A 15126-nucleotide genomic window follows, 5' to 3' on the forward strand; every position below is an offset into this window, starting at 1 on the left:
TACTTCCAGAAGAATAGAACAATGTTGAAAATCAGTGAGGGTAATCAGTGGGGCAACATGGTGGTTAGAAATGGCTTTTTATGCCTGAAGGAGAAGAGGAAAATCTTTGTGAGAGCTGTCAGATGATAGATCATTTGAAACCCCTTGAAATTATTTATTGGAAATGGCTACTAAAAACTCAGCCACAGTTTTCAACTTGACAAGACGGGGCTGTTTCATATTTTAAACATTCAAAGGAAGCCACAGGAAAGCTGTCATTAAGAGATCAGTGAATCAAGCCAATGAGTGAGATAATTGTTCACTGAAGAAGAGGCAGCTGAATTTTTAATATTTCACCAGTGCTAGAAGGATGACGAGGGGAGGTGTTGTTGGCGCCTTCCTGAGTGAGCTGTCTGGTGAAATCAGGGCTATGGTGATAGAAAGCAGGAGAAAAAAAAATCTATGGGAATCTGGAAGAATTAAAAATGAACCAGTCCTGGATGGCTTTTCAGATGGTAGTGCCAGATACAGCTGTGATGATTGGTTGGTGTTTATTTTCGTGTTCCCATCAAAATGAAGAGCTTTTGGGGAGAGATTCTATTTAACAGGCTGCCTTGGAGAGTGGAGAGGTGCTAATTGAAGGAGCTGTGGCCATTGGAGTGAAACCAGAGGCAACTCAGTTAGGAGAAATAATAAAACAAAGCACCAACACCAAATGCCAGCATAGAAAAGTAATACTAACGGAGAAAAACCTTTTGTCCTTGTATCTGCTGACAGTTTTTATGGCTGTGGGGTAGCATTGGGGTATAAGGGGCTCTCAAGGGAACAAGGCTAGCTAGTGTCCCCATTTGTGAATAGAACCAATCAAGAAAGAGAATGAGTCCAATGGTGATATGCATTTTATCTTGAATCTGGGTAGCTCTCTATGGTGATTGTGCTTCAATGAAACAACTTTTTAAAATTTTTTTATTTTTAAATATTTACTTATTTACTGTCAAAGTGAAGTATAGAGGGGTTACAGTTTCATATGTAAGGCAGTGAGTACATTTCTTGTTCAATTTGTTACCTCTTCCCTCATTTTTCCTCCGACTCCCCCTCCTTCCATCCCCTCCCCCGCTGCTGCCATGAGTTGCATAGTTGTTTACACCAAATGGTTTTGTAAGTATTGCTTTTGGAATGGTTTGTCTTTTTAACCACTGTCTCTTGATTTTGATATTACCTTTCCCTTCCCTAGTTCTAATACATGCATATACAATATATAGGTACTCAGAAGAGATACAGTGATAGCGGGAGTACAACCACAGGAAGGGAATACAAGAAAAACAAAGAAAGCTATGGTTTTACATGGCATGTTGAAAATAATTACAACAATGATATAACACTTGTTTCCATAGCATGGAGTTCATTTCACTTAGCATCATCTTATGTGTTCATAAGGGTATAGCTATTGGGCTATTGTGATCTTCTGCGATGACTAGCTTAAACCTGTACTAATTATTCCCCATGAGGGAAACCATAGAGTCCGTGTTTCTTTGGGTCTGGCTCACTTCACTTATTATAATTTTTTCCAAGTCCTTCCATTTCATTGCGAATGGGGCAATGTCATTGTTTCTGATAGAGGCATAAAATTCCATTGTGTATATGTACCACATTTTCCTGATCCATTCGTCTACTGAGGGGCATCTGGGTTGGTTCCATATTTTAGCTATGACAAATTGCGCTGCAATGAACATAGTTGTACTGGTGGCATTAGTGTGATTTTGCTTGTAAACTTTTGGATAGGTGCCCAAAAGTGGGGCTGCTGGGTCATAGGGGAGCCCTATGTTTAGCCTTCTGAGGACTCTCCATACCACTTTTCAGAGTGGTTGAACAAGTTTACATTCCCACCAACAATCTAGTAGGGTACCCTTTTGGCCACATTCTCTCCAGCATTTGTTATTATTAGTTTTCTTGATCATGGACATTCTTACTGGGGTGAAGTGGAATCTCAGTTGTTTTGATATGCATTTCTTTTTCTTTTTTCTTTTTGCCAGTCCTGGGGCTTGAACTCAGGGCCTGAGCACTGTTCCTGGCTTCTTTGTGGACTCTACCACTTGAGCCACAACACCACTTCTGGCCTTTTCTATATATGTGGTGCTGAGGAATCGAACCCAGGGCTTCATGTATATGATGCAAGCACTCTTGCCACTAGGCCATATTCCCAGCCCCTTGCATTTCTTTTATGGTCGGTGATGCAGAGCACTTGTTCATGTGTCTCTTGGCCACTCTCATTTCCTCTAAAGAGAAGTCTCTTTTTAGGTTGTTAGCCCACTTGTTGAGGGGGCTGTCGGTTCTTTGAGGATTTGTTTTGGAGGAACTTAATTTTTTTAGTTCTGTGTCTATTTTAGAGATGAGGTCTTTTAAACAACTTTTTTTTAAATGCTGTCCCAGGAGGGAATTTGCTCATGTGGCAGGTAGCAAGCTTGGCCTTAAAAGTATGACCCTTCATGGTTAGCTTGATTCGAAAGGAAAGGGTCTATATAAGTTCTCATGTATATGCAAAATGTTCAAGTAGAGATTTCTGAGCGTGGGAAGGCTCACTTTGAGGTTAGGAACAGACAGCACTAAGAGCAGGCATGCCATATAGTTAAGAACCAAAGTCCAGTTTATAGGGTGCCATTAGGAAAATGTGTCTGTGTTAAATGTTCTGGTAAAGAGTTGTTAGGCTTGAGACATCACATATTTGACCCAAGCCTGTGCTCAATGATGATGGTGAATCTCCTTTAGGCTCTGAAACACTAAGGGAGACCTTGGGTGTACAGATACTGAGTAGGAAAGTGAAGCACTTTCCTACAGGCTCCCAGAGCCTAAGTGCACAATGAGAGGAAGGGGAATGACGTGCTGTCCCCATACTTCCTGCAGACAGCACAAGGAGGCAGTTGAAGATGCCAGATCTGAGGTCAGGCTGCCTGGGTTAGCTCCTGTTTTCTATTTTGGCTTATTTGTGGTATGGATATGATTTGTCATTCCATATTCTGCACATGTGAAAAGTGATGCATCCTGTTTTATGGGATATGTTAAGAGAATTTACTCTGTGTGTGTGTATATGTGTGTGTGTGTGTGTGTGTGTGTGTGTGTGTGTGTGTGTGTGTGTTTCAGGATACTTCCTAGCATGTGGACAACACTATAGTAGCATCAAATATCATTTTACTTCTGAACACATTGGCATTTGTGAGCATAGCTTACATTTTCCCCCACAAGGTGGTAAATTTCCTGTTCTTAGAGCTGCCTCCAGACTGAGATGGATTCATTGCATGTGGGTGCTCAGGTGACAAGGGTTTGTGTCAGATGATCATGCCTGCATGTTTTCATGCCTGTGCTTGGTCTTAACTCTTGAAGCTTGGGTTTAGTCATGACAGGAGAACATGAAGATCCCTCTGTCTATCAGGGATGACCCTTTATCCTATTGACCACTGATTGCTACTCTTGCTACTCAAAGGTCTGGAAGTGATGATCTAATCCCCTCTTACATTGTGCATTCAAGGTGTCAAGGTGACAGGGTAGGGAATGTGAGAGAAGGAACACGTTTCTATCTGTGTCAGCTTCTCTTCTCCAGGTTGTAGGCAAGTACATGGGTAAAGGACACAAACAACGTGGCCAATGAATGGTAACAGTAAGGATACATGAGAAAGAATTTGTTAGTCTAGAATATTCAGAAGTGCTAGTGTCAAGAGTCCACCTGTCTCCCACAGACTTGAGAGTGAATGTAGACTTGGGAGTGGGTATTTCAGCTTTATGGTTGGCGAAGACAGAGAAGTTAGCGTTACCTTCAATTTCAGGAAAACTTCCTGTTTGAGGGTTTTCACCATAGCCAGTTGGCCATTTTCCATTTTGTTCTGCAAGATTTCTAAGGTTTCCTGGGTAACCACTTATGAATGTCACCATTTGAACAGATGTGGGGGATTTTACTAGTGGTTCTCCTCTTCATTTTAAAGCAAGTTTGAATACGATGATCAAAGCTATGCAATACACCATCAGAGAAATGGAGAAAGCATGTACATGCTGTGATGAAGTTTTACAAAGTGAATCATTCCTGAAAGAAGAATGAGAAGAAGTAGAGCATAACCATCAACCTAGGAATTTTTTTTCCTTGTTCTTCTCACCCATGAATCCATCCAACAAGAGTTTTCTCAACAGATTCTCCTCCTATACTTTGTATAAATGGACTCATGAAATTGTCTGGCTTTTTTTTTTTTATTCATGGCAAATGAATTCCTTTTTTCACTTGTGGGAGAATGTGCTCGTTTCATTGCTAGTCCATATTCCATTCGTCCTGATCCCCACACTATGAAAAGTATTTCTTTGAACACCTGTGTGCACATATTTTGCATGCATATTTGTACTGCTTCTGGGTATATGTTTGAAGTGTAATTGTTGACTCAGAGGTCAGGCACAAACTTAGCTGTGGTAGAACCTGCCTGTCTTTCAAAGTGAATATAACAACACATACTTCCCCAAAGGGCAAATGAGAGAAGACCAGTTACTCCATACTTTGGTCTCCCTTTCTTGACAAGCCTATTTTATTTTGTGTTAAATGCTAGCCCTTCCCCATACTATTAGTGCTTGTCTGAGTTCTGGTCTCTAGATGAGTGTCTGTTTGTGCTTAGTTGATGAGATGTTATAGTTGCTGTTGCTCTTCCAGTGGAGAACTTTACATAACATGAAGCCAGCCCAGGTGTACGTGTGAAATGATGCCTTCTGATAGAGGTCTTCATCTTTATTCTCTTCTTAATGTTTGGTGGTACTGGAGTTTAAATTCTGGGACATCTACTTACTAGGTTGATGCTCTACAATTCCATCTACATTTCTAGCCTTGCTTGTTGCTGGTAATTTTGGGTATGGAGTCTGGTGGAATTTTCTATGCAGGCTGGCCATAAATTACAGTCCTCTAGATCTTAGCCTCCTGAGTAGCTAGGAGTACAGTCACGAGCCTCTTACACCCAGCTCTGATTTGTTTCTCACTATACAAGTTTTCTTACTATTATGAGTTAAGATTTTATTTTTTTCACCCAAGAATGGCCAGATCATAATGCTAGTGGGTATTCTTTGTAAAGATCTATACTTTGGTATTACACTCAGTCCCACTGGGCTGGAATCTCTGGTTCTACTGCTAAAATTCTAATGCTGCTGTCATGGCCATTATTGTTGTCCTTGAGCTAAAAAGAGAAGAAGATAGTAGCATACAGATCTTCCCCGGATAAGTGAGTCTTCCATTAGAATGTTTTAGGTTGAAACACCTGTTAACAAAGCAGAGTCAGGCCAGCACTGTTAGAAGATGCTCAGGTAGGAAAGGCTCTGGTGGGTCTCTGCTGGCCCGGTCATGCTACTGTCATTCTTCAGGCAGCCACTGAGGAAGGGAGGGTCCCTTGGAGAATGTACTCTTGAGAGGACACTTTAGTAAAACCCATCAACCATCCTAAAGCTTTAACTGCTGTGTTCACCTTTGGTCATCAAACTTTTCACAAAGGCAATATGTCTTGGAAAGACCCTTTCACCTTTAAAGGGGGAGCCTTGTTTTAGGAGTGTCATACTTTGACTGCAATCAGCTATTGTCATTTTCCTTTAATCTGCGGCCCTCTTGACCTCCTCAGGCACTTCCATTAGTCTGCTTTATGTCGCTAGAACAAAGAAAAACCTGATACAGGTTACTTAGGAAGTAGAGAGAGATTTATTTTATCACATGGTCCTGGAAGTTTAGGTTCAAGACAAGCAGTAATGGGGGCCTTTGGTAAGGGTGGCATAGCATGATGAGAGGACACGTCACATGTTGGAGCCAAGAAGCAGAGAGAGAAGAGGATGGCCATGGGTTCGACAATCCCTTATGAGGGACCCTCCCCACCCCAGTGTCTAAGGTCCACTGAACCACATCTTAGTCATTTGTGCTTTAAAAATGTGTTTTCCAACCATCAAGGTACAGAATGAGCCCTCATTCATTTTTGAAAGGCTGTGCTCCATGCTTATCTCCTATCCAGTTTAATTAAAACAATTACTTACGTTAAAAGTCCTTTCCTATCAGACAGATGATGGTAACATTTCTGCCTTTAAGGAACTTCTTAAGCCGGGATGATAGGTGCACGCCAGTCCAGGGAGTTAAATGAAGAAGAGAGACTATAGTGAATGAGAAGCTCAATATGATTATTGAGTCTTGATAGTAGATGAATGATGAGAATTCTGTCTGCTAAAGTAATGAATATGTGAAGTCATGAAACCCTAAAATGTGGAAACCTGAGGAACCTTAGGAATCATCCCCTACTGGTAGACAAGACTTGGGGTTTCTTTTCTTGGAAGGGTGGGGGCTTACACGTAGAAATCTCACTTGGAAGAGTTCATGCTATTTTTCCTGGCTTCATAGGGAATTCTGGTTTTTATATATGACTGCATGTTTATAAAGTCATTCATGGCTCACACGTGGGCCTTCAGATACATAGATCTAACAGCCCTTTATCCTGTAGAGCCACTTGTAAACCACATACACCTGGTGGAGAAGTTTGGATGAGTAGTGACATTTGCCTGGCTGTACCTTGGGAGCTCTGTCACACTTGGTTTTTAAGGTGAATGGCAGCACACTCGACAGCCATGAAGAACTGAATTAGGGCAGTGAATGAGAGCAGCAGAGACAGGTATGAGTGAGCTCTGGGAAGTAAGATAAATGTATCAAGTGTAACACCTGGAGAATGGAAGGCAAAAATGAAAGATCCCCTTGACATGATTGGCTACCTGGATTATTAGATGGAAAAAGGCCATAGTCTACTCTTCTTGGAGTTGATAAAGTTAGTTTTATATACATTGAGGGTAATTTGGGAGGAAGGCCAGAATATACTGGAACTGTAGAATGAAAGGGTTATATACATAAACACACTCTAGAGCCCATAAGGAAAATTCATATTGTTAAAGAAATGAGAAAAAAAATTCCACCCAGGGAACAGGTGTTTTAAATTACCTTGATAAATGCTTGAAGGAAGTCTTTTAAATGCATTTGAGTTGTAGTACATGTGAAAGATGACTTACTGACACAGACATATATTTTTAAAAATCTCATGTTATTTTAATAGAAACGTTAACACTTGAAGGCTTTTTCTTACCTAGTAGAGATGAATCTTTATGAAATAATTGTTTTAATTATACCAAATTCCCTGATCAAAACATTCAGTAGCTCTCTGTTTTCAGACCTGCCAAAATTAGAGAAACTCCTCATCTTGGATTGTATTTCAGTTATTCCAACAGCAGTGTGTATAAATCTCAGGAAAGCTAGTCAAGCCCACCACAGTCAAAGTATTCCAGAGTCCCTATTTTTGTCTCAGATGTAATCTGGAGCAACATCAACGTGCAAACAACACGGTGTCCAGGTTTTGTGTGGGAGCACAATTCCTTAGCTGTAAGGATGAAGAAACACCATTTCTTCCTCTCTCACCCTCATTTGCCTTTCTCCTCCTCCTCTGCCAGGAATATTAATTTACTTCTTGGAATGAGGGACTGTGTTAATAGGAGTCGGTTTCCTAATAGTTTCTGGTGAACACCACACAACTATACCAGTAATGGTTGTTATAGGTTTCCTGTGACAAAAGGAGAATTACTACAACCTGCATCCATGGTCTGAACCTTTTGAGGGTGGCATAGGTGAAAATCTATAATCTCCCAAACAAATATATTAAAAACTGCCCTTTGCCTGTATATTGACCCTTTCCCAGTGAAGATCTGCCACTAGTGTTAAAAAACAAAAGGGGGCTTTGCAGACGCCGCTGTGGCTTGTAGTTACCAGCTGCCAGCTATGGTCAACCCAACCGTGTTCTTCGACATTGCCGCCGCCGACAAGCCCTTGGGCCACGTCTCCTTGGAGCTATTTGCAGACAAAGTTCCAAAGACAGCAGAAAACGTTCATGCTCTGAGCCCTGGAGAGAGAGGATTTGGTTATAAGGGTTCCTGCTTTCACAGGATTATTATCCCAGGATTCATGTGTCAGGGTGGTGACTTCACATGCCGTAATGGGACTGGTGGCAAGTCCACCTGTGGAGAGAAATTTGAAAATGAGAATTTCATCCTGAAGCATACAGGTCCTGGCATCTTGTCCATGGCTAATTCTGGACCAAATACAAATGGTTCCCAGTTTTTCATCTGCACTGTCAAGACTGATTGGTTGGATGGCAAGCATGTGGTGTTTGGGAAGGTGAAAGAGGGCATGGAAGTCGTGGAAGCCATGCAGGGTCCGGGAATGGCAAGACCAGCAAGAAGGTCATCATTATCGACTGAGGACAACTCTAACACATTTGACTTGGTTTATCTTAACCACCAGACCATTCCTTCGTAGCTCTGGAGAGCACCCTTCTACCCCATCTGCTTGCAAATATCCTGTAATCCATTTGTGCTCTTACTGCAGTTCTTTGGGTTCCATGTTTTCCTTATTCCCCTCCAAGTCTAGCTGGATTGCAGAGTTAAGTTTATGATTATGAATAAAAACTAAACAGTTGTCTGTCAAAAAAACAAAAAACAAAAGGGACTGGTCAACTCAGAATTTCTTGTTTAAATCCAGTGTTGTCTAAGTTCCCATTAAGATGAAAAGCAGACTCTTTGGTTTGGTATGAGAGCCAAATCTATACTTTAAAATCCTAGCCACTGTTTTCCATTACCAAGTACTTTTTCAGCTCACTTGATGCTCTGGGTTTCATGGCTCTGGGACAAAGGAGGATGAGAAAGGAATAAAGACATTGATGCTCAGCTCCTGTGGGTCAAAATGAGCTCTTCAAGTGTGTCACAAGGACATTGACAAGGCAGCCAAGGTTTTGATTTGGAAGACTCAGAATGGTGAGCATTAAAAGTTAGGCTCTGGACCTGGTGCTGTAGCTCAGACCTATAACCCCAGCTACCTGGGAAGTAGACATGAGAAGATCACAGTTCCAGACTTGCTCAAGGTCAGCCAAGGCCAGGGGATTACTTTTATTGAGACTCCAATCTTAATTTTAAAAAAGAGCTGAGCATGGTTGCAAACAACTGTAATCTCAGCTGTATATGAACAAGCAGTAGGAGGATTGTGGGCTGAAGCTTCTCTAGGCAAAACCAAGAGAGATCTTATGTGAAAAATAACCCAAAGGTATATCCCCCCAACATGGCTCTCATGGTATCAAAATATAATGTTTTATTATCATGAAAACATGCTTAAAACTCTGAATTATAAATTTGCCTCAGTCCAACTCTAAGTACAGATGTCAGGATATCTATGTCATAGGAGGACCAAGCCTCATGGAGAAAATTCTGGAAGTTAACCCACCTTCGAAGAGTATTCTTGGGCTCCCAGGAACAGGAGCTCATGGACTTCTTTTCTCGTCTTTTTAACATTAATTAATTTGCTTACTTTTTGTGCCAGTTCTGGGTTTGAACTCATTGCCTGGCTTTGTCTCTGAGCATTTTCACTCAAGGCTAGCCGGCTACCACTTTAGCCACAGTTCCACTTCTGGTTTTCTGGTGGTTAATTGGAGATAAGTCTCCCATACTTTCCTGCCCGGCCTGGCTTCAAACTGTGATCTTCATATCTCAGCCTCCTGAGTAGCTAGGATTACAGGTATGAGCCACTGGTGCCCAGCTTCACTTATTTATTTTTATATTTGTTTTTCTTAGCTTAGATCCTGCATAAAACTAATGAGATGAAGAAATTCATACATGTGATCAGCTATCAATAAAGAACTCTCACGCAATTAATTAGAAGGCATTTGATTAGTTAGAAAAAAGAATCTGCTGTTTATAATGGGCAGAATTAAGTGGAAATTTGTAAGCTTTCCTTGAAACTGGTACTATAGTTAGGTGACTAAATTGTAATCAATGAAAGTCAGGAGAAGTGGGTGAGCTCAGCCTCATGGAAGAGCCCTTGATGGGGAACAGAACACATCCTCTTCTTTCTTACTGTGTTATATGTGGTCTCCACATTAGTAAGTATGGTGGGGCAACAAGAAAGAAACACTTTAGCCCCCTGTTTCTTTATGCAAGCACTGGCTTGGATTAAGGGATTGAGCACTGTTTCTTACCTGTTTTGCTCAAGGTTGTTGTCTACCACTCAAGCCACATCTCCACTTCTGGCTTTTTGGTGGTTGATTGGATATAAGATAATGGACTTGCCTACCTAAGCTGGCTTTGAACTGTGATTGTTAGCTGTCTCAATAGCTAGGATTATAAGCATGAGCCGCTGACTCCAGACAAAATGACTCTTTTTAAAAAAATCATTCTTAACTGTGGACTGCTCACATTTACATGAGAGAGAAAAAAGAACTTGAACTTGTCTAAGTCATTGTTCTTTTGGACTCTGAGTCAAACAATTTTGAGGAATAAAATTAGGTATATACAAAACCCCATGTGATTATTCAATAGTATGAATTCAGGTGTTTTTTCCCCCCCTCTTAACTCTACTGTTTAACACAATTACAAAATACCCATTGTCAACAGGGAAGTTTCAGCAATGTTCTTAAAGAGGGCTAGTAAGAATCTTGACCAATTCCTGGTAAACAGCAGATGATAAAGGTAGGGCAGGAATATGTTGATGAAACAGTAGCCAAACTGGAAACAGGAGTCCTTCACTTGAAGCCTTATTGAGCAATAAAGTCCTTGAAATGGAAGCCACTTTTAAATCGCTAATAGCTGATATACTGTCACTTGTTCTGGGCATTGGGCCATTCCTAGTTGTATATGTCTCTGGTTTTGAGTGGCAATTTTAGGAGCTTTCACAGTTAAACATAGCATTGGACTGATGGGACCAGGTTGAGATTGAGCTTTATCTTCACTACCAAAGGATCATTGATCAGTTATTGTTTTTCTTTCTTTTTCTTTTTTTTAAGTTGTTCAAAGTTAAATTTGTTGACATTCTATTTTTCTTCCATAATGGAAAGCTTATAATACAACCAGCTTCACACACACACACACACACACACACACACACACACACACACACGCGCGCGCGCACACACACACGGAGGGGGGGGAGAGAGAGAGAGAGAGAGAGAGAGAGAGAAAGAATGAACCTGTCAGTGAAATTACAGCAGTTATAATTCTGGTTGATTAATTTTTCCTGTTAGTCTTTCAGAATACATACCAGTTTAAAGCTCTGACACTTTTATCAAAATTTTATTTATTGTATCTTTATTTATTTTATCTTTTTTGTTGTATCTTCAAGTAGCTGTACAATGGAATTGCCATTTAACAAATGATGAATGCACTAGATTTTGGTTAGTGTCACCCCTTTCAATATTCTCACATATCCTTCCCCTACCAATCCATTCCCCCCTTCTTCTTATTTTTATAGGCTATACACTGTGTTCTTGGCTGCCTTCTCCTCCTCTTCTCTTCTTCATCTGTCTACCTTTTCCTCCATGATCCCCACCCTACTCCTTTTAAGTTTCCACTTCTTGGTGTTTTATTTTGCTGAACTTTGATTTTGGCTTTCTAAGGAATTATACTTTTGAGATCTCCTTTCCCCACCTGCTTCCCTTCCTAGAAAATGAAGTTGGTGCCAAGTACTTCTCAAGTTTAGTGTGCATCTGATTCACCTGAGGTCCTCGTTTTGTTGCAGATTCTCATTCAGTGGGACTACATAATGGAGTCTGAGGTTTTACATTTCTAAAAAATACTCCTAGGAAATGCCTTAGATGTGTTGCTGAGCTATAGATTGTGCCTTGAGTACAAAGGTTTTAAGAAGCTTGTTTGCCTTCAAGGTATGTGATCAAAATCTTTCATAATAGGTTGATAGATTCTTTGCCTCAAATTGTCTATTTTATTATACTTTTTTTGTCTTAAGACTCCATAATTCTCAACAGGAAGGAGCTGATAATCCAAGGCCGTTAGTTTCTTTTTGTTGTTGTTTGTTTTTTATTTTCTTCTATGGACCAGAAAGGATTTACGGCTTGAACTTGAGTCCTCAACCTTTCACTTGGCTAGCCCTCTACCACTTAAATCATGCTTTCCATTCAACTTTTTGCAAGTTAATTGAGTATGGATTCTCGCAGATTTTTCTACCTGGGGGAACTTTTCTGCCATCCTCAGTTCTCAGCCTCCTGAGTAGCTAGAGTTACAGGCTTGAGCCACTGTTGTTCCAGTGGCCTTTGGTTTCTTAAGTGTGCAGACAGGCCTTAGACTTTTCATTCTTCAGATTACCAGCAAGTTTTAAAAGGACACACACACACACATACACACACACACACACACACACACACACACACATACAGTAAGTATAAAACAGTAACATTCATCATACTACAAACTTTTGTTTCCTCTTAAAAAATACAGCAGCATAAGGTTGTTCTCCTTGCAAGATGTTTAGGAGATTTATATCATTTTATGAGGCACTCCAGGTGGTATGACTGATTATGAATTTAAGTTTAAAATGTAAAACACATATCATCTTTTCCAACTCAATAAATAAATTCCCACAAAATTAACAACTTCATTTGGAAACGGCTTTAAAAAATCTATATTGCAGCTGCTTATGAGTCAGGGGCCAGCACCACATGCAATTTCTTCCTCTACTATTGTTGGACTTTGCTTTTTTAAGGTTTGAATGTCATGAAGAACAGTCTGGCATATTCCATTCCTCTATAATGTCAGAAATTTTTGATGAAAAATAACAGTGCCAGTGACCTTACATTATTTTTACAGAGGAACAAATTTCTGGAGGTACTTATTCTGCTGTTCCAGAAGCCCTGTTCATTGACCATGTGATTTTAGAAGGATGGCCCTTATAACCACAAATTCTATTTGTGGACACACAGGTAAGCAATGGCAAATAGTACTAAAAATGTTTGCTGGCATATTCTGAAAAGTATTTCCTTCTTTGAGGGGGAAAAATAAACACAAGAAAAATCTCTTTCATGACAGTCTCCATCTCCCGGATGTTGAATGCAAATGAGGGAGGGCGCAATGCTGAGAGCAGTGCAAAACATCCTGCTATGCTTTCTGTGTTCACTACAGGCCCTGGCCAGTGCACTGATGCCCCTGAAACAATTCCCTTGCTGGAAATGGCCTAACTCTTGTGGAGTCAGAAATATCAATAAGTAGGGTTTATTGGACGGAAAGAGATGTTGGTGGAGATAGGTAATTCTGTTGTATGTGCAGTCCAGAGAACCCTCAGGAGAAAGACAAAACAAACACTACCAAAAGCTGAGTCTTCCTATGTCTGGACTAAAGGTCATGTGTGAGATAAAACATTGCTGCTTAGTATCAAACACTAGGTCAGAAACGACTTAGAGCCTGTGCTTGTTCTACCATCGACTGAGTTCTACCACTCAAATAAATCTCATTTTCACTCTGAAATTATTCATCTTAAAAAAATAAATTTAAGAGCTTAGGCTAGAAGCTCTCCAGGCTATTTTGAAAGTATTAGCTGTCTCCAGATAACTTGGTTGTGCTATTTAAAGCATCAAATAAAACGTAATTTTGATATTAAACTAGAACTTCCGAGAATTACTGGAATATTTGCTCACTTCTTCCATGTATTCATTTACCTAAAACACTCATTGTAAAGGTGATATGCAGAGGGGTTACACTTCCAGGAGTCAGGCAATGAAGACATTTCCGTTTGAACAGTGTCACCTCCTCCCTCCCTCCCTCTCTCCTGACTTCCTTCTCTCCAACGTTGTATAGTTCCTTTTCAACATAGTGTCTAGTGAGTTTCACTGCTGAATTGGTTCACCATTTGTGCCACTGTGTCTCTGCCTCCCCTTCCCGTCATTCACTTTTTAATCTTTGAGAATCTTCCTCACATGTCTGTTTTTCAGGAGGAGAAAGTCATTGCAAAGCTTTGATATGGGGCACCATTCCAGTCTGGATAAACTTGTACTAGGCTTTCAAAGAAACTGAACATTCCATTTTCCTTAATATTTTCTATGAAATGTCTTCTAATGGTGTGGATTTTAAAAAATGAATATACAGTATTAGACCGAATGGGAAAATGACTTGAGAAACTCGGCACAGATGTAGGCAACCACGGAATCAGAAGTGGTAGTGAAAGAGGACAGCAACTGTGGATAGTTAAGTGTCTCATCATTGTGTGAATAGGAGACAATTCTGTTTAAAAAGATGTAGAGCATTTGTATTGTGGATTTTCTCAGATATTGATGATTGTGTGTGTGTGTGTTTGTGTGTGTGTTTGAGGGGGTTGTATGTGTGTGAAAGACTGAGAGACAACTCCTCTAAAGACATGACATGACAGCCATTTTTATGGGCTCCTTGTTAGTTAGGTATTTCTTCCATTTAGACAACATGCTATTTTGTAGGAGTCTGTTTGGGTTTTGGTCTCAGATGCACTGAAGAAACTCCCCACAGAAAGGAAAAAAAAACAGGATAAAAATATTCATTCTAAGAAAGATTTTAGTTGTCTATTCTAAGATGCATTCAGCAGGTCTTCAAATCAGCTGTCATAATAAAAATATTTTACATTTGGTCCCATTAACACCACTGTCAAAGCTGATTTCTCTTTCCAATTTCCTCACAGAGATAGTCAAGGATCAGGGAACAGCAGGTCAAGTCCTCCTGTTTAGAGTGATGTTCTGGAGACTTGACTGGAGGATGCCTCGCTCCTTCTGGCCTTGGTGGTGACTCGCCAGAAGATGAGCTGGCCTTTAGAGCTGCCTTTCCTGGCAGGTGTTGTTTGTTTATTGAAACTCTGGATGTGAGGTTTGAAGAGGTGGCATCATTTATGTTTTAACGTGTTGTGTGGGAGTCTAAAGACAGATGGTCTATAGACATGGATTAGTGGGAGCTGCTGTTAGGCTATTGGACAGCAGCAGGATTTAGGGCCTGAGCCCTTGACAAGGTGAATAATGCCCTTGCAATACAATAAAATCACAATCTCTCCATATACTCTGTGTTTTCTTAACTTGTACTAATGTGTGAGGTACATGCCAGGCTTTTGTCAGGAGAAACCTAGGGAAATATAAAAGGGGAAAACTTTCTAGCACTAATAATTCCCCTGGACCTGTCAAAGCAGTTGAATGTTGTTGTTTACTTAAATTGCATTTCCCGAAGTCAATTATTTTAATTTAATTTACTGAAATGCCCCACAGGATTCAGGATATGCCATGATGGAAGGGGTATCTCATAAATTTAGGGTTTCAGAGGAAATTGGTTTTCCAAGCA

The 15126-nt window shown here is 40.4% G+C and overlaps 1 pseudogene; it reads left to right on the forward strand.

Moving 5' to 3' along the window:
• Window positions 1-7786: 7786 nt before the first annotated feature.
• LOC125363967 lies at window positions 7787-8481 on the forward strand (annotated as a pseudogene).
• Window positions 8482-15126: the final 6645 nt, after the last annotated feature.

The sequence above is a fragment of the Perognathus longimembris genome, chromosome 15 (genome assembly GCF_023159225.1).
Source record: "Perognathus longimembris pacificus isolate PPM17 chromosome 15, ASM2315922v1, whole genome shotgun sequence".
In the NCBI taxonomy this organism is placed as follows: domain Eukaryota; kingdom Metazoa; phylum Chordata; class Mammalia; order Rodentia; family Heteromyidae; genus Perognathus; species Perognathus longimembris.